Raw genomic sequence first — 23,733 nt, 5'->3', positions numbered from 1 at the left:
ATCTTGCTAATGTTAACATGTGTTTTAATTCCCCTGTGTTAACATATAATGCAACATCCAGAAAGCATTCTATTTAACTCTCTCTCTCTAGAAAGCTTGAAAGGAACTTCGCAATTGATATCTTTATTACAATTTTTTTTAGATGGTGTTGGCTCAGCAAGTTTGTGATCGCAGACAAAGGATTATTTGAAAACTTCTGTTGGCTATATAAAAACAAGAAGCTGTTCAAACAAGTGGAATGACTTTCAAAACTTGAGAAGTTAAAAGGGACACCCATCTTTCATTAAAAGAATTTATCCATCAGGAAGTCTGAAAGGTGGGCTTGCTCTCGTACTTTCTCTAGTAGTACCAAATCTTTTACACTTAGGAGGGTGTAACTTCAAAGATGCCATAGGGTTTTATTTTTCTTAGTAAAGATAAAAGTTGCTTCACTTTCTCAAAACTATGAAAGTTTTATACATTCTCCAGTGAAGTTACTTCCTATTGAAATCAGTATAAACCAGCTCATAGTGACCATGCAGTGAGCATGGGATAAGATGAGAACTGTTGTCCACTACAGGAAATCTATCAGAAGTACATGGCTATTCTAAATGGTCCCCTCCAAGCAAGAACAAAACAAGACCCCACTGCCAGCCTCTCAACACTATGAGTGAGAACAGTTTCTACATGCAATATTTGCTGCTCTTACTCTGTTCTGCCTCCATCTATAATTTAACAACATGAGCCACTCAAGCCCTGTGCATTCCTTGTAGAGTCTACATCATAGTGTCTACAAGAATAGAAGAATCTGAGGTACAGGTTTGATTCTCATGAGATGTGTTGCCATACATTTTTCTTTTGTGAATAGTGGGAAAGCACTGTGGATTTTACTTCCTTACCTCTCCACCTTTTTATTTTTTTTTCTTTCCCCTTTTTTTTTTTTTTGATCTTAGTAGAAATCAATGAGCTCCAGGTAACATCCTTACCAGGCATACTGCATAAAATTTTAAGTATGGATCTGTAAAAAACCTCCTTATTTTTTAGGACTTCAAAACTGGTTAATATTTAAGCAAATCTAGAGAATCTTTTGGGTCTGGGGAGTACAATGTGTAGACAAACCACAGAAAGTTATAAGTGAAGTGTGGACTGAAACAGATTTAAAAATATGTGCTCTTGAAAATGCCTGAATTTCCTCATATAATGTAAGTGCTTGCACTAGATCAGTCCCACTTAAGAGACTCAATAGCAACAATGAAAAGCATAAATACATAAACTACACAGAAAGAGACATAGATAACACCAAATATATCTTCTAAAGAAACAGCATCACAACTGCCTCAATTATCATGTAAAGACAGAAAACAGAACTCAATAAATAGAAGCTATCATGAAACATTTATCTCTGGAGTAACTGTAGAAACTATAAAGAAACAATGAAATGAAGACACTACAGATCACTGATTTTTATAAAATGCGGATGAAATTTTTTAAGGGCTTTATGGTAAGAATATTCTACAAGAAATCAGAGCTGCCATTGGAAAAAAATGTGGAGGATAGTAGACTTGAGGAGAACAGCCTTCATCAATTAAAAAAAAGCGCTATATAATACATGCTCTGTTTGGGGTTGGGTTTGGTCAATAATAAGCATCTTCTGTGGTTGTGGTTGTGTGCCTCTGTTCTATATACTCTACAGTACTTGCCCCTGTAACAACATACTTAGTCATTACTGAGAGCAGACATTATGAATGACAGCTGTTTTCCTCGTGTTTCTGCACTGCATTCTCCAGTGCTTCCAGAACCTAGTTTTGTAGCTGTCCATGTCTGGATGAGGATGAAATTTAGCAAACTTTATATTTTTTTATGTCACTGTATTTAATTATTGCAAGATAACAAATAGATTGTCTATTCAAAAGTCACAGGGAAAGCTCTTTTCTTGCCCATAAAATGTTTTTAATTTCTCCTAATGTAATCATATCAAGCTTATTCAGTTTTTTTTAATTGGCCTCTAATAAATATGCCACAGCCCATTTAAACAGGTGCACAAAAAGTCACATTGATCTCCCATGACATGTGTTCATATCCCTGCTATGCCTGCCAGATTACCTGAATTATGAAGAATTGCTACTTGTTTGGACTCTTTTCCTAGCATCCACCTCACATACCACACATGAGTTAACACAGCACCTTTTCCTAAGGCCCACATAGCATACAAGTACATTACATTAGTCCTTTCACTCATTCTACAGAACATCAAGGTGTGTGGTTTGTTGTTGGTTTCTTTTTTTTCCAGAAAGATATTTCTTCAGTGCAACATGGCTCAAAGTATTAAGTGTGTATCAGCCACTAGAGTATGTAATTTTTGGCAGCCTATAAGAATCCTTATTATCACAAAAATGAAGACTGGATGGAGGACTTATTCCCTAAGGTCAACAAAAATCTTAAGTTGTTAATATGCTGGAATTACAGGCATAGTTATCTTGACATAATCAAGTTTTAATCAGTTTTAATATTGTGCTTTTTTCTGCATTCTAATGACTTAAAAACCACTGAACAATGCCAGCCTTTTCATGTGATCGTTGCTTTTGAGCAATCAGTTTAACATGACTGAAGAATTTAGAATAATTTGATTTATGATTTAGCTTAACAGCTACAATAATTTCTTGTTTACATTTTGTACTTAGCTTATATCAAACAGAAAATAACTTCTGATAGACTGTATCTGAAGTATATAGAGTGAATCACGTACTATTCATGATAGTCAGTTTAACTGACCACAGTAAAGAACCATCAGAAGAGACTTTATAAACCTTAAGTACTTGTCTCAGCCTGAAAAATCCTCTAAAACCAGAACTATTGATTAGGAAGATTTCTACATGGACCATAAATAAGCCTGAAGAGAATTGTCCTTTGGACTGACATAAACCACTTGACTGATTTGGGCAATTTAATTAATTTGTTTCCCAATGGTAAAATGAGGACAACAGTATTTGAATATTGCAAGTCCTCACTGAGCTTGAAGTGCTTGAGTATGATGCTGTGTGTGCTATGGGCAAGTCTGTCTGCATCTCAGATCAGTCCCATATGAGAGACAACATGATCGTTGTCTAATGATCCTGTCATAGACAGGATGGAGGAGCTATTTACTCTGAGTTAGGCCATCTGGATTCTTGGTTCAGATAGTACATTTTTTATCGTTAATATATATTTTCCATCTATGAATCTTTTGGCAGATTGTAAAATTACTTTGTAGAAGCAAGGGGGAACGCAGAAGGAAATTCAGCTCTTAACTAATTGAGCTTTATGATAACCTATGAGATGTTTCTTATTTATTAGTGGAGAAGTGGAAGAGTGCTGCTCATCTTAATGTTAACTGGAATTGTAGATGCTCTGCACCTAGAGAAGACGATAATTTCTTTTGATGCCTGAACCGGCCATGGGGATTTTTACATTAGCGTCTACTTCCGAGTCATATGTTGAGTTACTGGCAGAAAGAAAAATCAACAAAGAATAAAAAAAAAAAAAAACAACAAACAACCCACCAACAACAAAAAAACCCACAAAACCCACAAAACTAACTAACCAACCAGCAAAAAAACCCTCACACACCCCAGGTTCATCCTCAGATCTGTTTTACCTTGAAAACTTACCCCTTTCTTCATACCTCAGCTTTGCATTGCAGAGTTGTTTTAATATATCTGCTGAAAATACATGCTGAATTGTACATATGAGTATGTTCCATTTCAAGAGCTCTGGGAAGCATGTTAGGAGCTGAATTGTCCTAACACATCTTAATGGCTTTATAGCACAGCTTTGTATTTTCATGTCACTGTTGCAAACTGACAGACTCTGTTCCTGGGAGTAAGGTGGAATTGCTTTATGTTTGCCAGCTGGTTCACAAAGATACTGCAGTGTCAGCACATTTGGAAGCCAAAGGGCCAGATGGTGAGAGAGAACAGACCTTTGAGTAGATTCCCATTCTCTTCACTGTAACCACCTACATCTGTAGCTGGGGTAAGCCAGCTCATTTCTATCTTTCCAAATGCATATGATCAGCCCATTACTACTACTTGGAAGTAAAAACAAATGAACTACTAAAATTTATGAAGTGAAATCTCAGTGTTTCTCCTTAGCAATGCTGGGTCCAGCAGCCTCCTGTACTGATCCAAATCAAACAATATTTCAGCTTTTTATTTCATGACACTATTCTCTTTTCTTTTCTCTATTTCCTTTCCAAAGCAGCTGTACGCAGCCCTGCTTCTAATGATTTGGTATCCACCTGCTTCTCATTGAAGTTGACAATAAAACTTTGTTCTGGATGAAACGGCAAGGAAAGATGCAATTACAGCCTTTCCCTATGTGAAACGCATTTTACACCCCACCCCCTCTCCCTTGACCCAAATTGTTTGCATACTCACAGTAGCAGCAGATATGACTCACATCACCAGCCAGCTCCACCATGAAAAGGACTCCAAAAAGCAGTGGTAATAGGACAAAAGGGAGATATCAAATAGTTTAAATTGCAACCTATGTGCATGGAAAAACCTCATCTTTTCATCATAATAATGTCTTTCCCTACTGCTGAGAAGAATCCACAAGAAACATGTTCACCTCAGAACATCTTGCATTTGTTCTTACACTGCTCAGTTCCTGTAAGTGCAGTATCTGTTGCATAAGTGTTATTATAATGTCTCTCTCTTTGAGAAGTACACAGTAGCCTAGAGGATTACATAGACCTATTGCAACAGGACCAGAAGGTACCTCCCTTGCACTGGGCTCAGAAAACTTCTGTTAACAACAGATAGCCTTTCTGGCCTCCAGTTCTCTAAATCTGGAACTATAAACTCTCTCTTGATAGTTAGAAACCTTCTGCAGTTTTCAGCCTATATGTGTTCACCAACACGTTATGCTAATTTGCTTTCGTATAGTCTCTGTTCCCTACCTTATACTGTTCTTTTTCCTCCATGGTGTATATCCATTTGCAGTACTTAAGGAAGCAATGATACATCCTTAGACTTCTGCAAACTCCATTGCTCTAAATTTCACCCTATTATCCAAGCTGAATTTTTAATGTTTTCTTTCTTCTTAAGGAATGAATAGTACAGTGCAATTATTAATTCTACATTTAATAGGGGTAGTAGTCCCCAGTCTTCAGTGGAGATACTTGATGCGTGCTATGTCTTTGGGTCATATTTGATTTTTCTCAGGCTGGATCAAATTGTGGATACACAGTTACATTAGGAAAGTCAACCTTCTTTCCTTGTTAATGAGGTAAGTAGATGCTCATACTTTATCATATATTTAAGCTGTGAAATTTTATCCCATCAAGATTCTTTTTCACTTATTTCTCCTACAGTATACTCTGGTACCTCAGTATAGTTAATAAAAGAATATAATTACATACAGTATAAAACACACCCCACCCAAAAAAGGGAGGAAAAAAGGCTTAAAAAATACCCACAAAGGGAAGTTAAAACTGAGGCACTGCACTATTAGCACAACCTGTTCCTGTCCTATTAACACAGCAGGTTCCTTAGCCATAAAACTTGGAGTCATCCTTTCCTCTTCCAACTGAATTAAGTATTTTCTAAATGGAATTATATCAAAAAATGTACTCTTAAAAAGCCTCAGATAATTTTCTTAGCTGAAAAAAACAAAAAACTATCACATGGTTCCAGTATAATCTTTGATACATGGGAAGTGCAACAGTTCATAATATTTCCAATTTACTACTTCTCAGAAATAATCAGGAACCAATAACTGATTCTTAATATTTCAGTCTATCCATTAAGTCTCATTGCATGGATCGGACTTCAGTACACATGAGAAACTGGTTAAAAATTTGTCTCATGCTTTGGCAAAACAACACAGAAATAATTTTATACTTCTTTTCTTTTATTGGTCATTCATTACCTGCTAAAGCTGTCATGCAGATCTTTGTTTTCAGGGATTTCTTGATTCCAAAATTACAGCAAAAAGGTTAAAAGACACTCCAGAGCTTGCTGCTTGTTTTCCATACTTAAGATGTGACATTTCTCCATCTAGTACTACATACGCTAATTTTTATCCAGCACACACAGGTGTTGCATTATGTTTAGCATAAATTAAATCAGGTTTACTCAAGAGGAATGCAAAAGAGCTAGCATTAAAGGGCTGTTTTATATTCAGAGAAGAATGAAGTAATTTAAAAAACCTCGGTGTTTGTTCCTAAAACTATTCGAAACATTTACATTCACCTCTTTCCAGAAAAGGCAGTCCAGTGAAATATAGTTTCCAATGTCTCTAAAGCAGAGAAATCAATTTGAAAAGACTGGAAACAGAAATAATGAGCCTCCCGAGTTGCAGAGGCAAAGATGTTAAAACAAAAGGATTTTTTACATGCTGATACAAAAGAACTGGAAAAAGTGGAAGGGTAAAACAAAGGTTACAAAGATGTTATTGGGAAAAAAAAGCAGGGAATACTTTGTAGTCTTTGCAGCATACTGAGCCTATCCTAGAGTCCTTTCCCTATCACTGCCAAGCTAATAGAAAGGCAACTTTGAAATTTAATATTTATATTTCAATATTAATGGCAAAATGTACAATTCTTTTCTGACCTTTCAGAGTCCAGGGCACAGATTTTGTTCACAAATCCACAGATTTAAAACATCAATTCTGCATGATGCTGAGTGTGATTTTGTTAATCAATTTTTTTTTAAAATACAGCATTCCAAAGGATTCAAATCTATCACATAACAGAAATCTTGCATCAATAAAAATAAACTAGACTATTTACGTGCCTGTGCATTTGTGTCAGCACAGAATGGTATATAAAAATAAGAAAACAAAAGGAAACCAACCTGCAAAGCAGTATTGCTAGAAATAGAGGCCTGGATTGTCATATCTTTATGCTTTTATGCCTCCTTACTTGTAAACTCTAAGAATTTTCATCTCTTGGCAATGATGAGCAGTTACATAAAGTCATGAGTGAGTATTTAAATGGTGAACATTAAGGAAAGAATTTCTTCTTTCTAAAATTAATATACGTGAAAATAATCCTGTTATTGAAAGAAAACCCTGACAAAAAAACTCCCACCAAAACCTAAAAACCAATTCTTTCCCACAAAACTGCAATAAATGTAATATAGACTTTCTGAAGATAATCTGAAAAAAAAAACCCAACCTAAAATTAAGTGCTTGATCATATATCACAAAAGGTATTTATTGTTTGGCTATTTTGACCAACAATTATTAAAAATACAGTATTGACCAACATTCACCAGAAATCCAGGCATCTGTGAAAGTACCAATTTATTTTCTTCAAATAAAATTCCTGTGAACAGATATCAAAGGCTAACAAACCTAAAATCTTTTAGGTGACTGGTTTGTGTTTAGATGTTAGCCACAGATAAATTGATAATGTAAAATAACAATTCAAATCCAGATTTTTTTCATCTTCACAATGCACGTGGACATGAGGTTCTTCTGTCATGCAAAAAGTTTCTTAGTATTGCTCAAACATAAATTTACCCAGGTCATTTGGAGCTGGTAAACTTCAAGTGTTACAGCAGCAGAGTCTGATGTCATGGAAAAAATTATGCTGTCAGAAACTCTTTTCCCTCCAGACTTAAACAGCTATTAAGAGTTTAAATAATTCTATTACTTTAAAAGTTGCCAGGGATCAAAGGAATGAACAGAAAAAATTAACCTTAAGTGACTGAATCAGAAAGGTTTTTTTTAGTGTTTAAGGAGGTGTGCTTTGACTGAAAAGTTTAGGCAAAAATCAAGGAGTTGAATCTTTCTCACATAGTCAGTAGGAGTTAGGAATAAGTTTGATCAAGCTCTAGAAAATAACATTCATAAGAAAAATACAGCAGAGCTTGAAGTTTGGTGCAATAGGCCAGTTGGAAGGATAGCAGGGCAGGTCTTGTAGTATGCAAAAAGTTTTCATGCCTGAAAAGTCTGGCTTTACGAAAGAAAACAGGCCTGAACATGGAATGCTAAGGTACTAAACAAAATTAGCAACAATTATCTTCCAGGCGGCATGAGTCTGTAAGCACAAACTGAAATTGCTCCAGCAGAAAGTGTGAACCATCTGCCTCAGAAAAATGACACAGAGTCTCAGAGGCACCAAAATCCAGAAACCTGTACTTCTTGGGCAATCACAGTATCTTGCTTCCACAGGCAGATCTATTCCCTACACTGCCATCAAGTGTGTCTGCTTTGGTGACGCTTATGTGCTATTTTGACAAGTTAAGTCTGGATGCATGGTGGCAGGACCATAACCTTTCTGGCTTCTTCCCCCTTAAGGTCAGCAACATAATTTCATTCCAAAATTCAAAGTCTCTAAGAGGTAGAAAGTGAAATGAACTATAAATTTGGGGTTTCCCTGTTGTTCCTTTACTTCTGCCTTCCCAGTCTGGATATGTTTGGAACCAACAGAAGTCTGAATCCTTAAAACTAAAAAAAATACATATCTCAAAAAATTTATCTATACGTATTTATAGTCATCTATCAGTTCAATTCTCTTCAGTGAAATGTTTTTCTCAGTGGAGAAGAGAAGAAAAATTACACTGAACAGTGACAATACCACCATAAAACCTTTCCTAGTGTTCCAGTCCATGGTGGAATAAAATTTTCCTGATCAAGTTAAAATCACCATGATGACTTTTTTCTCTCAATTATCATTCATAAGAATACCTGGGAGAACAAAATCATGCTGTCTATAACTTCATATTCAAACTACCTAAATTAAAAATTCTGTTTGAACAGTAGTAATATTATTAATAAGTAGGCTAGACAGATAGTTAATGTAATGTTCTTTAAGTTGATGAGAGAGGGGGGAAAAAGGCGATAAAAAAAAAAAAGAGAAGCAAAATGTGTCCATATTTACCAGATGGTCAAACAATTAATCTATTACCAACTTATTTAATTACCTAGTTGCAAATTTTCAGTGTGCTAGATGTACAGCACTTCAGAAGTTAAAACCATATATCCAAGAATAAAATTTGATTTAAGACCATTCACATTATACTATCCTTTGGCAGAACTATGCAAAATCAAAATCTTTATTCCTGTGTCTGTGTTATTTTGATATTCTATGTTTTCATCTGTATTGACAGCATTCTCCTATGGGCCTTGATCCAAAATCTTTTGAAATAAAAATTTCCTGAGAGATTTAGGGCTGCCATTTTTTTCCCACTCAACATCTCCAACAGAACTGTTTCCATTTACCAAGAAACAACAGAATCTGTTTTGCAGAAGGATGTAAACACGTTTTTAAAAAGTTGAGAGATGTACCTAGGGAGATGAAAAAGAAACACAACGTGAAACAGTGCAATATTTTAAAGGCAGAAGGACCAGCTAAAACTACACAACAACAAAAGCAAAGACAGAAACAAAAGAAGCAAACAAATGGAACAGAGCCAACTACAAACAGTGTCCCTCCTGCACTAAGGGAAAAAGCACGAGTCAAAAGGACAAGGCCAGAGGCAACATGCTGCAGAACATAAACAGTCATGGCTCTTGGAACGAGAAAAGAACTTTAAAGCACCATCTCACACTGATTTTAGTTTTTTCCATATCTCCAAGTTCCTTCAAAATGAAACTAGCTCGTAGGTACTTACTTAGCAGTTTTTATAGGATTGATTATTTTTTAGAAACTTTGCTACCAACTTGTATGCATAGGGAATGAAGAGGAGGAGGGGAGGAGAGGCAAGGAAATCAGATGAACCTTTCCAGGCAATTAGTTATGCGTCAGATAAGTTGTTTTCTACAGCTGCACAACTGAACTTCTTTTTTGATTTGGGATTCAAATTGACTCATAAATATTGAAATTATAAGCTTAAGGAAATGGCACTATTTGATGCATAGCCTATTTCTAAGAATTAGCCTAATGGAGAAATCAAGTTAAAGTGTTACCATCTTGGTGTGGCAGTACTGCTATTCTACTAACATTTTGCTGACCCTTTTAATAAAAGGTCCTAGTAGTTATCATGGTGCTACAGTGCACCATTGCCATCAGCCTACTACCATGAATGTCCCAGCAGCTCATTTGTTTGGATTTTCATTTGGAAGTGTTCTTCACTGTTAACTACTGCAGTACTAAAGAACCAAACATCAGTCTGTGTCACAGACCATTTATACAGAATCTATAGTACTTGTTTTTATACAGGTTTCTAGTATTTTAGAGGGTTTTACCATCCCGGATATTAAATGAACTGTCTAATTAATTCTTTCTCCTAAAGGCCACTTTTCTTTTTTACCTCTGCAGCTGCTTGAACACCCCTTTTCTCTACATCATAATTAATGTTCTTCTTCTGAGAGCAGGCTATCATGTACAGTGATTATAGCTTTAGAAGGAAAAGGCTGCTGAAACTAAACTCTTTCAGCAGATGCAGTTTTCATCCAAGGCACTGCAATGATGAGAGAATTATAAAGATGCCAGCCACACTGGGCTCCTTTCAGCCACAAGCTGCAAGTTCTGATGTTTGACTCCTCATGACTGCAGTAACAAAAATAATGAAAATTACTATTCTATTTCCTGAAAATTTGAGAAAATTTTAAATTTGGTTTAATTTTATTTTGAAACAAATCCCATTCAATAATTTTAATTATTCAAACCCCAAAATAAATTCAAACCTTTTTTTTTTCCATTAGAGTGAGCTGAAATGCAGGGTTGAATGGCCTTCTTTAGGACACTGCAATCTAAAACTCAAATCTCTACTCCATCTCATTCTCAGGATTGCTTTCAATGATAAAAAAACTCAAGGGCTTGAATTTCTGTCTGTAATTCACAACCCAAGCCAGTTCTCTTCTGTCAAATCTCCGCATACCCATACTTCCTCCCCAAAACTCCATTAAGTTTAGTGTGAGGTGTCTCTGCCCATGGCAGGGGTTTGGAACTAGATGATCTTAAGGTCCTTTCCAACCCTAACTATTCTATGATTCTATGAAGTAATATCACTGTGAAAATTCAGCTAGAAACAGCCTAACCTCTTGTGGGGTTTTCATTTTGGTTTGTTATGGTTTGGCTTGGCTTGGTTTGGATTTCTTTGTCTGTTTTGGTTTGTTTGCTTGTTTCTAACAGTCAAGCATATCTCATATTTCTGTTGGATCCCTTTGCCAACCATATTCACAATTTTAAGGCATTCATATGCAGTTACCTATCTTTTGTGCAGTCTTATTTGATGTGAATGATTTACATGCCTTTAAGATACCAAGCTACCTCATAGCTGATGTTCTTAGCATAATTACCTGTTGTAAAGCCCTTCACTAACATTTTGCTCAGCCTCTAGCATTCTAGAGCTGTAGTCTCTTCCATGCACTAAATTGAGCTGTGGGTCAGACTATAGTACAGGGGTAGCTGTGATTTTCAATTACCTCCTTTCGACAGCCTTTGATTTCTTACTCCTTTCATTTCAGATCACATTTGTCTCTTGACCTTGAGAATGCAAGACTCTGGTAAGGTTTTTCTGAAGACGTTTCTAGCACTGCTTCCATTAGCTGTTTTAATATCTCATTAGTTCATTTGATCATACTGAATTTTTTGCCCACAGCATGCAAGTCTAACTGCCACTGTTTCCTTTTAATGGATAGAGTTTCTCAGCTATTAATGTTTTAAAACTCCCACCACCCTTGAGCATCCAGTTCTCAGGCACATTCATTCAATTTTTTTCTCTAGTAACTGCTGATACATTTCTAAAAACCACATTAGATAAACATAGAGGAGAGAATTTGCAAAGACAAGCAAAAATAAAGGGCATGTGTAAGAACAATCTTCACACTGCAGGGTGATACTTTGAGATTTTGTACTCTCGAAATATGAACATTTCAGAAATCAGTGTGCAGTCAGTCAAATGTGAATAAAAGTTGCAAACTAAAATGAACCAGCTGGACATAGGAATTATACACAGGGATACAAACAGTTGAATGAAGACACAACTCTACAGTTAAATATAGCCTTCTTACCAAATTCTTCAGCTCAGAACAAATTCTTAGTTACTGACTTTAGTAAATGCATTCCTGCTGTTAAAAGATTTCACAAAGGTCTTAGCGACAAAAAGGTACTTTAATCCAAAATAGTTCATATTATGGGTCAAAACTAGAGGAGACTTCTAAAGCAAGCTGGGTTCAGAATGACATATCAGTACCATCAAGGCTGAGCAAAAATAAAATGCATCTTGAATGAGAAGATGTGAACACAATTGAAACACAATTGCTGCACAAGAACAGTGATGTAATTAACAAAAAGAAAGTAGGAATTACAACCAAAATGTGCTTGGCATGAAAAATTGATTTCATTTGAACAAGAATTAATACATATTTTAAAACCTGTTTTTTAAGCTTTTATAGGCGGAGGGCCTAATCCTTCAAACCAGTCTTACTACTTCTAAAAAAGCATGATTTGATTTCAGTAAAACTTCATTTCATGTCTGACATTAAGATTCACATTTTTTTACATGGGTTATACATTGTCTTACTACTGTAAGGAATCAATTATCGTTTTAGTCTAGCAACCGAAACCCTTTTTTTCAACAAAAAATGGTTCTGGTACTGAAAGGATACATTAAAAAAAAAAAAAAAAGAAGGTAAATGTGATCTTCTGTGAAGTATTTTTGTGTGCTTACAGCTAGCACCTTTGCAATTAAAGGGTTGTTGAGCTGGGCTTGCGATTTACCTTTCCACCAGTGTACTATGTGAAATACTTCACACAAATGAGAGAGTGAATATGCGCTTCTCTGAAGGACAAGAAGAAACTCTTCAAAACTGAACAGAGTATTTCTTCCTACAAATTATTCAGACTGGACCTATACGAGTTAGTTTATTCAGAGATAGAAGACTAGATAGGATGCACAGAATTTTCTTTTTTTTCAACAGCCTTTATTTCTGTATAAAAAAAAAAAATCTACATTTAATGAAGCTTCTGTAATGTAGAAAATTTTTAAGCAATTTTATGCAGACTTCAGAGGAAGGAGAAAGTGATGGTGATGGTTACAGAAAAAAAAAGAGGTATTTATTATGCACTCATCATCTTTAGTCAAAAGGGTAAAGTAGTAAAATGTTTAAATGCTTTCTGCTAAAGTATTCTGCCTGAGAAATGCCTAATGCTCAAGGAAGGGAAGCAGGTTCCTGAAATGGCTCTCTGAAGCCCTCTCAGATGGTTTACCATCCATTTTCAGGTCTATTAGCACAAAGTTGTCAAGTGGACTTTATTTTCCTGGTTGAAGTGCTGGCTGACTCATATTTCTCCTGTTCAAGTCCCAAAGTCTTGGAGTAGACACATGCCCTGCCTGTGGCAAATTTCTCCATGGTTGGAGCACTTTTGCATCTGGGGCAACGAATCAGTTTCTCTCATTTATCTAACACAAAATCTGTGATTACAGCAGAATGCCTTTATTAGGCTTTAAAAGACTTTAGGAACAGGGAAAAGTGGGATGCTGAGGAAAGCTTCCCCTGTGTCCCACCTGATTCCTAGCCACCATATCAGCTCACATACTCTACAGCTAACTTCTTTTCCTGCTTCACCTTCCCTTCTATCTCTGACAATATGTCAATTTCCATTAAGACACAGTCCTTGCAAGTGTGGCCAAAAGAACAGTCTACTTTTCTGAGTATAATAACTCCACAAGGGCACATGCAAATGAAATATTCCATATATCAACATACCATAGTATGATGCCAGACCAGTGGACTGAGAGTTTTGGGTCAGTGAAGAAGCCATGAAACTTTGTGAAATATTCTCTGCATCAACTACACGGGCCATATTGCACAACTATTTATACTGTAAGCTGGAGTGAGAGCATATGCTTTAGCGTTTAGTCCAAGCCCAGATTTCCTTTGGCTAATGACTTCCTTAGTTCACCCCAGAAAGCACACTAGTATGAATTCATATGGGATGATCGGAAGGCATAGCATCCACCAGGAGGTACACCAGCATGAACTCTACTGAGATTTCTTGCTTGACATTCATCACCTTAGAACTGGTATGGGTTTCCAAGACAAGACAGACAGATGTTAGGAAAATAAATGGAGTTTCTATGTAGTTACTACTATGTTCCCACTTTCTTATAACAGGTGGAAAGAGAATAGGCATATAGAACATTAGCTGCCTCAGGTTAGAAAGATTATGAAATAATGCACCAATTGTTTCAAAATGTAGGTTGGAAAGGATTAGGGCTTTACAAAAGGCTGTTAATTCTAAAATAGCTGAATACTTTAATGTGAATCTGAGTGCTTTCAAGCCTGCATGTCTGCACCATAAACTTTTGAAAATGGTTCATAACAGCAATAATACCAGAGAGATTTACCATTGCTGCGGTTCTGCCTTGCTTTAGAAGAACATTCTCTTTTGGTCTGGCCTCAGGCCATTAAATAATAAATCAGTAATTACCAGAAAATTCCTTGGGAACTGTTGTTTCATTATTAAAGCAGGATATGGTAGAAATAATAATAATAATAAATAATAATAATAATAATAATAATAATAATAATAAAGTGGAATCATCAGAAATCACTTCACATAAAAAATAAACAAAAGCTGATTTCTTTCCAAGTGCTAGCAACTTCATTTGTGTGCTACAAAGGCAAAATAACCTAAAGCATAATGGGCAATATTAAAATGAGGCTTGTAGCCTGAGGAAAAGAAATGTCAGTAGGCACCAGCTTTCTAAACAAACCAGGGATTAGAGTGTGGATGTAGCATACAGTGATCAGCCTGCAAATGGAAGTCCACAATTGCTAGGTTTTAGCTAAGTACTATCTTACAAAGTCTCTTTCCCATCGTCGTGGTTTAAACCCAACCACAAAAGCTCGTTCACTCACCCCCCCCACCTGACCCTCCCCGCTCTCAGAGGGATGGGAAGGAGGATCGAGTGAATGTAACTCCCATGGGCTGAGATAAGAACAGTCCAGTAACTAAGGTACAACACAAATCACTACTGCTACCACCAATTATAATAATTATAAGGGAAAATAACAAGAGAAGAGAATACAATACCACGGCAGAACGAGTTTGACACCCCCCCCCCCCCCCGAAGAGAGACCGTGCCCTTCCGGGTAACTCCCAGTTACCTCCCCCGGGCATAACGTGCTGTGGTATGGAATACCTCTTTGGCTGGATTAGGTCAGGTGTCCTGTCTCTGCTTCCTCCCGGCCTACCCTCGTCCCCGGCAGAGCATGAGACTCCCAAAGTCCTTGGCCAGAATAAACATTACTTAACAACAATTAAAAACAATCGGTGTTATCAGCTCTCTGCCCAGGCTGGAAGTCAAAACACAGAGCTTGCACCAGTTACTAAGAAGGAGCAAAACGGCTCCTGGTAAACCCAGGACAGTATCCACCCCCTATTCCATACCATTCACATCATGCTCAGATCCCACATTTTTAATATACCATCTCTCTTACATATATATATATATATATACATCCACATACACACACAGACAAAGAAAAAAGAAATCATTTCTTAGTGCATGGACCAATCCCTATAATGCTGTCGAGTCCATTCGGTCCATGATGTCAGGCTCCACCCCTTGTAACAGTCTTTCAGGGCAGGAAAAGCTGTGTGCAGTGTTGGATCGTTGCCTACTGATGCTGATCGTTCCTTCACTGCAGAACTTGTCTGGTTCTATCAAAGTTCATTCTGTTAGGATGATGGTTGGAGGGAAGTCAGGGCCAGTTGCTGGTGACCTGAAGACATCTAATTGATGGACTATAAAAATATTACACAGCAGGCAACAGCATACAATTAAGTTCATTGGCTGTTTTCCCCTAAAATCAAATCCCCTTGAGGTATACATCGGACTTCCCCATCTTCCTGCATTACCTACCAAGTATATCCGGGTCCCTGAGCAAAAGCAATCCCACGAGTGGGTTTGCCTTTACCTGAAGCAGGAGTAACCCAGACTGTCTTCCCCAGCAAATTCTTCATGTGCACCACAGGAACTTTGTCCCCCTCTACAATATGTAAAAGTTCTGACTGGGCTGGGCCAGCCCTGTTGGCAGATCCTCTGGTGTTGGCCAACCAGGTGGCCTTTGTAAGTGTGTATCCCAATGCTTGAAAGTTCCCCCACCCATTGCTTAAAACCCGGTGTGGTTTTTAACAGCCCATTGTACCGTCTGATTTTCCCAGAGACTGGTGCATGGTATGGGATGTGATATACCCACTCAATGCTGTGCTCTTTGGCCCAAGTGTCTATAAGGTTGTTCCGGAAATGAGTCCCGTTGTCTGACTCAATTCTCTCTGGGGTGCCGTGTCACCACAAAATCTGTTTCTCAAGGCCCAGGATAGTGTTCCGGGCAGTGGCAGCTGCTTTATGTTTCCAGCCATCCGGTGGTTGCTTCCACCATGGTAAGCACACGGCACTTGCCTTGGAGGGTTGGTGGGAGTGTGATATATTCAATCTGCCAGGCCTCCCCATATTTGTACTTCAGCCATAGTCCTCCATACCAGAGAGGCTTTAACCGTTTGGCTTGTTTAATTGCGGCACATGTTTCACACTCATTAATAACCTGGGCAATAGTGTCCATTGTTAAGTCCACCCCTCGGTCACGGGCCCATCTGTATGTTGTATCTCTGCTCTGATGGCCTGAAGTGTCATGGGCCCACCGGGCCAAAAATAATTCACCTTTATGTTGCCAATCTAAGTCCATCTGAGCCACTTCAATCTTAGCAGCTTTATCCACTTGTTGGTTGTTCTGGTGTTCCTCAGTGGCCCGACTCTTGGGTACATGTGCATCTACATGGTGTACCTTCACCACCAGGTTCTGCACCCGGGCAGCGATATCTTGCCACAGTGCAGCAGCCCAGATGGGTTTACCTCTGCATTGCCAGTTGCTTCGCTTCCATTGTTGCAGCCACCCCCACAGGGCTTTTGCCACCATCCATGAGTCAGTGTAGAGATAAAGTACAAAACACAGAGCTTGCACTAATTACTAAGAAGGAGCAAAATGGCTGCTGGTAAACCCAGGACACCCATTTGTTCCTTCAGTTGCTCTTTTACTTGCTTTGCCAAAATTCTCTCACTGCGCATTTCACAAAGAGGTGATATATGGGATTCAGCTACCCCCAGATAAGTAAGCAGGGTCATCTGAGGCACTGCAGTGTACTCTCCTAGGTACCTGGAAAGATGCAGGTGTCTACTACTCCTCTGCCTGCCCTTGCAAATTTCTTGGCTGTCCCGAGCATCCTAAATGGCACCAAATGTCTCTTTTTAGGCCTCTGAACCCTGCTAAGGGTGTCCAATCCTCAGTTCCTCGGTGAAGCAAGAAGCCTCAGAAGCAAATCAGCCAGCCAAGAAGCTGAGTAGCAAGCTGAACTGTACTGACAGCAGGTGATGAAAAACAAGATGCCAGCAGTTCCCAATATTACAGACGATCTCAGGAGCACTCCTGAAATGGATATTTGCCAATTCCAAGCACAGCACAAATGCATGCATTTTTCTAGATTTCACCACTCATAGTCAAATATTCTTAAACATAGGAAATATACAAAAACCTGCTATATCATTCAAAATACAGTCTAAGACCTGAGTGTATGGGCACTTTGGTGTAAAGAGAAGCCTGTTGCAGACAACAGCCTCAAACGCAACTCTGCAAGTCAGGTAAGCTTTTGAAGCTAAATATACAAATTATGCAAATTATGTAAGTGGAAGCCAGCAAAAGGTAAAGAAAGTTGTCTGGTCAAAAGTAACATAGTAACATTTTGATTTAAAGGCTGCACATGAAAATAAGAAAGATGAAATATTAGATTTTCCAATGTTGCATGATGGCCCAGCTCTCTACTCTCTTGAATTCTGCCTGAGTCTCGCAGCTTACTTGTTATAAGCAGTGTGCTAAATTTTCAGGGATCACAGGTTTGTTTCAAAGTAAATGTAATGTGAAGCAAAATACTAATGATTGCTAATTGTATTACTGCATTAGGATTGTTCTGTAACAAAATAAACAATTCTTTGACCTCCTTCTATTAAGTTCATAGCCTAAAACATAGAGCATAAGGTGGTGCCAGTATAATAATCTGGACATCATTGAAATTGACTACATCAAACAATCCACATTAGAATTACAAAGGCTAAACACTGATGTCATATTCTACTACATGTTCTTCATGTCCATGTGTATTTATAAACTTACTGTAAGAAAGGAAAAATGAAATTGCTAGAATCTTTTCAGTATACATACAGATGTACCATTGGTGTCCTGCTCATACTTAACCTGGTTAAAGTGCTCCTGAAAATTCCTTGTAGCTAACGAATATTGCCCTCACATAAAAACTGCCCAGAAATAGCTTATTAGACAAATTACCATATTCATCTGAGCTGTTTGCCCAAGAATACTCACCCATGTAAGAAATTGTTCTAAGGCGTTCTGTAGTTTATGAATAAGCTCTCTGTATAGCACTGCATTACACAATTAAAGCTATTACCGTAAAATGCAGGAAATTACATTCATGGTTAATTGCATAATTCATGAACTTGGGCAAAGTGTGAGCTTGGTAAATATGTAAAACTTTTCAATCAACTCAAGTAGAATGAAAGAGGAAAACACATTATTGCCGAAGCTTTATATAGCAAATAAATGTTGAGTGGAGGAATGCATTTTGGTTTACGTTCTCATTTAATATTACAGAGGAAAAAGTCATGATCACTATAAAACCAAGCTGGAATTGCCTTGATGTTTCTGTTTTTTCTTATGGTGGAGATAGAAAGATTCAAAGATTTCAACTAGTTATTCAATCTTGTGTTGATTATTTTGACTTACAAAGCACCTAACTGAAAAAGTTGATAGCACTGTACACTTATTTACATTTTTATTACTTTTGATAGGAGCACCGGGTGAAATAAGAAGAGATAAATATCTCTGAGGTAAAAATATCTATGAAAGTTCAGAATTTAATATTAAATGGAATATATAAGTCTCAGTCTCTAAATTGTTTTCTTTTTTTTTATAACAATCCCATTTCCTTTCAGTTTAAAGCCAGTTTACATACAAAGACAGAAAAAATACCCTTATTCTAAAGGTTATTGATAGAATTTTAAAATTTATTTTTATCTTTTGCGTGAAGACTTATTTTAGCTATCTGTTAATGATCTTGTTCATTCCAGCACTATGGCATAAACTTATGGCTATAAGTCTTACTGGTACTGTTTGACTATGGGTGTTCTCTTTTTTCGTTTTCTAGAAGGGAGCTGCATAACACCACCATTCTTTAGATCAAAGTTTTGAATCCAAGCAAAAAGAAACTTTTCAGACTAAGAAAATGCTCTACCTTTGTTCACATTTTGTTCATATTTGTGCTGCCCTTTCTCTTTCACATTTGGATTTATCAGGAATGCATTAGTAGTCAGACAAAACCGAGCATAACTGTAACTATAGTAAGGGTCTGACCACAGGCTAGCGCCAGAGCTGAGCCAACAAAAATGAATATCTGGAAATAACAGGACATCTGCAGGACAGCTAGGGAAAAGCTCTGAGGAGAGAGCTGGTGCTTACCCATCCCTTTATAACCACCTCCAGCTCCTCTTCTGGTCTTACAGACCTTGGCTGTTTTGAAATATCTTTACCTCATCATACAGATAATATATCAAGGCCATAAAAATGGTGTACTAACCTCTTTAAAACAGAAAGACTTGTGCTCCAGATGAAGTTGGAAACACTGTAGGAATAACCTAAGTAACAAAGCTGCCTCTCAGGTTCAATATCTACATCAACACTTTATTTCTGTAAAAGCTGGTGTCTATTGCTTTGAAATATCTCACCACAGACTGAGGTGATATTGAGTCAAGAGCTTACCTTGAGAATGGATCCCATTATCTCTGCAGAAAGTCATGATCTAGAAAAGAAAGGACATGAAAACTAAGTGTTGTGGAGTTACTAGTAGACTGCAATTTTTTCTTGGATACATTTAGCAACTGTGTTATTTGGAACATTGTTTTATAAACATTATCACTAATGAGCATAGCTGTGTTTTTCAGTAGATCATTCCCTGTCAATCCTTTAGACATAAAAGCCTCCTACATGGAGTCAGCAGTGGAGTACAGTTTTTACAGCTAAGAAGAATTTACAGCTATGAATTGATGTGCCATAACTAATAGTCATTTGCAGTACTTTTACACAGAATCTGAAATGCTTACAAATTTGGAATCAAGAGTCAAAGACGTGGATTTTCCAAACCCATACATTAGTTTGCCCTGTGCTTGAAATTTAAAATGCAATTCAAGCTCCACAGAAGAACACAGGAGATTGTAGTAATCCACTCCTGAGCCACACAATAAAGTGAATTGTCACTCATGTTATCTGTGACAGAGCTGCCACATAAGGAGTGCAGCAGTATTTATCACTGCTAATGGTTCCAAGAATGTGCTCTATTGATAGTACAACATTCTCTAGCAGATGTGAAGACTTCAGTATCAAACAATTATTCAAAGGCTTTCTTACCTAATGGTTTCTTAGTCTAACAATATGAAATTCTGTTTGATATCAGTGTAGCACAGCAAACAAAAGAATAGCTGGTTCTATCAGCTGTTCTGATCAACTTTCAGATTTTTAATTGCTTCATATACCTTATCAGAGTGCTCTGCTGTCTTTGCCAAGAATTAATTTTGCTGCTTTGTTTATATCACTGCATAAAAACAGAGTAAAGTTACAACCAGATATTTAAGACCCAAGATATAAGAAAGAAATAATCCTAGATTTGGAGGTTTCTTACATTAAAAGCTACTATACTGGGGAAAAAAGGGAGTAATAGAGTCAACAACAGAATGTAGGAGAGATGCATGTAAGCAGAGCAAAAGATCATAGGGTGTTACAACCTGTCATTAAGTGAGAAAAATGTATGTGCATCCTGTGAAAGAGAAAATTTCACTAAAAACATACTGGTGTTACTCCTCTGGCACTGCAGAAAACACTGTTTTCTGTGTCCAGAAAATAGAAAAATTAAAATTTGATTCTGCTGATCTTACAATTAACAATCCTGCTTATTTAAGGGAATTTTTTAGAATTGGCTTTAACCATTTTTTTCTCTGGATGAGAATTCCAAGTTAAAGTAAAAAATTTTCTCATTGGGGATCGTTCCTGCTACAAACAGACTTTACTAGATTGCTTCTGACTTCTGAAATGGACATGAGAATGAAATAAAATGAAAGCTCCAATAAAATACAACAAGATTTATTGTCTGCCATAAGACTTATTCTTCTAAAAGCTAAAATGGAATAAGCAGAATTTTTCAACAATAAAACTTGTTACTGTAAAAAAAAGAGACTAGCGGTTTTCAGCATCCATTAATAAATGGATGTGTAAAGAATTTTGAAAATGGGGTAGAAAAGATTTTAATATTCCAAATAAGTACCCATATAAAATGAGTTATCTCAAATGTCTACTGATTTGTTCAACATGTTGCAGAGACTGGGTTTTTCCTTCCTCTCGTTCAGTCTGAACCCAAGTTTCTCTCACACAATATCCTTGCCTGGCAAAAATTCTCACAAGACAAGCTGGAAAGGATAGTTTTCTCCTTGAAGTTTGCTTACTTGGACTTCCAGTGCTAAGGTTTGAAGTGTTTTTTCTAGTTGATCTTTGACCACTGAAGGACTTGTTACATTCTTTTCCTAATAGCGGTTGCAGAAGCTGGTTTTTGTATGACGTTGTACTCAGCTTAGGTTTTCTGGTTTATTATGTATCCTTATTAATTACTGAAATGACAATCTGTTCAGTGCCACTGAAACACAAATGAAAACTGCCCTAATGTAAAGATTTTCCAGTTTAAAATTGTTAATGCAGTCCGAATACAGAATTATTCTGTAAATAATGCAACAGCCTGGCAGGAGCCTCCAACTGTATAATAAGCCATAGGTATTCTACATAAAATGTGGTTAATTATAGGCAATCTAATCAGAAGTTTAGAGTTGACACTGGACTTTGTGTATAAATTTATCCTACCACAGAGAAAGGATCAACAACCTTGTGCTTCACTGATTTGTAACAACACAGACTAGAATAACATACTATAGAAACAAGATTTAGAAATACCATTTAAGGCAAATGGAACGGATCAGACATTGGTAGGTGAGATGTAGTAGCTAAAATGAAGACAACAAAAACTAACAGATGTATCTCTATGCTGCTTCACATGAAAACGGAGATCTGAATGATCTGAACACAATCTACAGACGAACATCTGAAGCTAATGTACTTGAAAGAGATCAACAGTTTGGAAAACAAAACTGTGGCACTTGCCATGACATCAAGTGGTAACCCTTCAAATGAAATGCAAATAAATTGTTATTTCAAATGCATTTTATTCAAATAAAGACTAAAGTTCACAGTGTTAATTTCTCAAATCCTTGAAACAGTTATGAAGCCAAAGTTCATCATATAAATGACAAATCCTGCAATTTTTCTTTAGCAAGACATAATGAGTTTACATCTGGACATTCTTTCAGGAGCAGAAAACTCATCCTGTTTCTATGTCTGGTATTTTATGTGTAATGAATCTGCAATTAACTCTTCCAAAAGTTAACTTTTCAGTGGAACTTTGTACTAGCTCTACTTTGGTTTTTTATATTGAATGACTAGCTCACAAATTTTTAAACTGCATAGATTTTGTTGTAGTGAAAATGTATTATTCTCTATGGAAACTCTTATCCATTTAGTAAGGTGGAAAGTAAATAATAACCACCTTTTGTTTTTATGACTTACTAAACTCAGGATTCATCAGAACTTACCCTTTTTATGACTAAAAGATGGTAGAAACAAACAGTGTGCACAATATCCGTATGCATGCATAAATCTAAACAACATTCAAAGCTTTAAATGAAGGGGTTATATGCAAAAACATGCATAAAATATAACTGAGACACCCTGCTTACATACACATACAATGTAGTTGAAATATGGCAAAAAAATTCTGGGCCACAGTATACCTGATAGGGTCATTTTGAAACCTGCCATGATATGCTGGTCAGTGATTCTTTATATTTCAGTGGCATTTGTATCTGTTTATCAACAGAAAGAATTTTATCATTTATAAAGAAAAGAGAATTCTATTAACAAACACTGCAGGCTCATCACAAACCCAGTAAGGATTCTTTGTAGAATCTATGCACAGAGATTTTGGAAAAAAAAAGCCAACCCTTTATTCTATTTTACCATTTATATTTCCACATAGCATTAAGAATATACAAAGGCTGCTTCCAATTCAAAGCAACAGGCCAACATAGAATTGACTGTTAAAGTACTTTTGAAACCCTGAAGCAAACTCTGGGGAAAAACAAGCAAGTGAGAGATTGTCAAGAACAAAGCATCTTTGCTTTGTTATGGCAGGAACACAAAACTAAAATACCTTCTTCTTAGAGCAAACATCTACATTGGAAGTCATTGCTCTATGCTATAATTATGGGAACTATGAAGATGAGAATTCAAGCTAAATTAATTATTGCCACTATTTCTGTGGAAATAGGAGAAGACGTAAGAGGATTTTTTGAGCTGAGGTTTAACTTCAGATAAAACTTCTAAAATATGAAATGATCATGATTTTTCTTCTTTGCAAGGTGAAAATTATGAACCTTGCCAATTTTTCATTGTATTCTACTATCCAAAATTATGTTTCCCAAATCATATTTTATATACTAAATCATTAAAGAAATTGACTTATTACTGCACTAGTGGACATAAGTATGCTTAGACCCATGCCAATGGCATTGCTCTTTCCATAGTAACTAGTGTACTTTTGATGGAAAACAGAAAACTGGAAAAGAAGAAGCTGAAAAACAGAGTAAATTAATT

Source organism: Lathamus discolor, chromosome 1 (genome assembly GCF_037157495.1).
Source record: "Lathamus discolor isolate bLatDis1 chromosome 1, bLatDis1.hap1, whole genome shotgun sequence".
Classification (NCBI taxonomy): domain Eukaryota; kingdom Metazoa; phylum Chordata; class Aves; order Psittaciformes; family Psittacidae; genus Lathamus; species Lathamus discolor.
The sequence above is the reverse complement of the archived record's forward strand: the minus strand, read 5'-3'. Positions refer to the sequence as shown.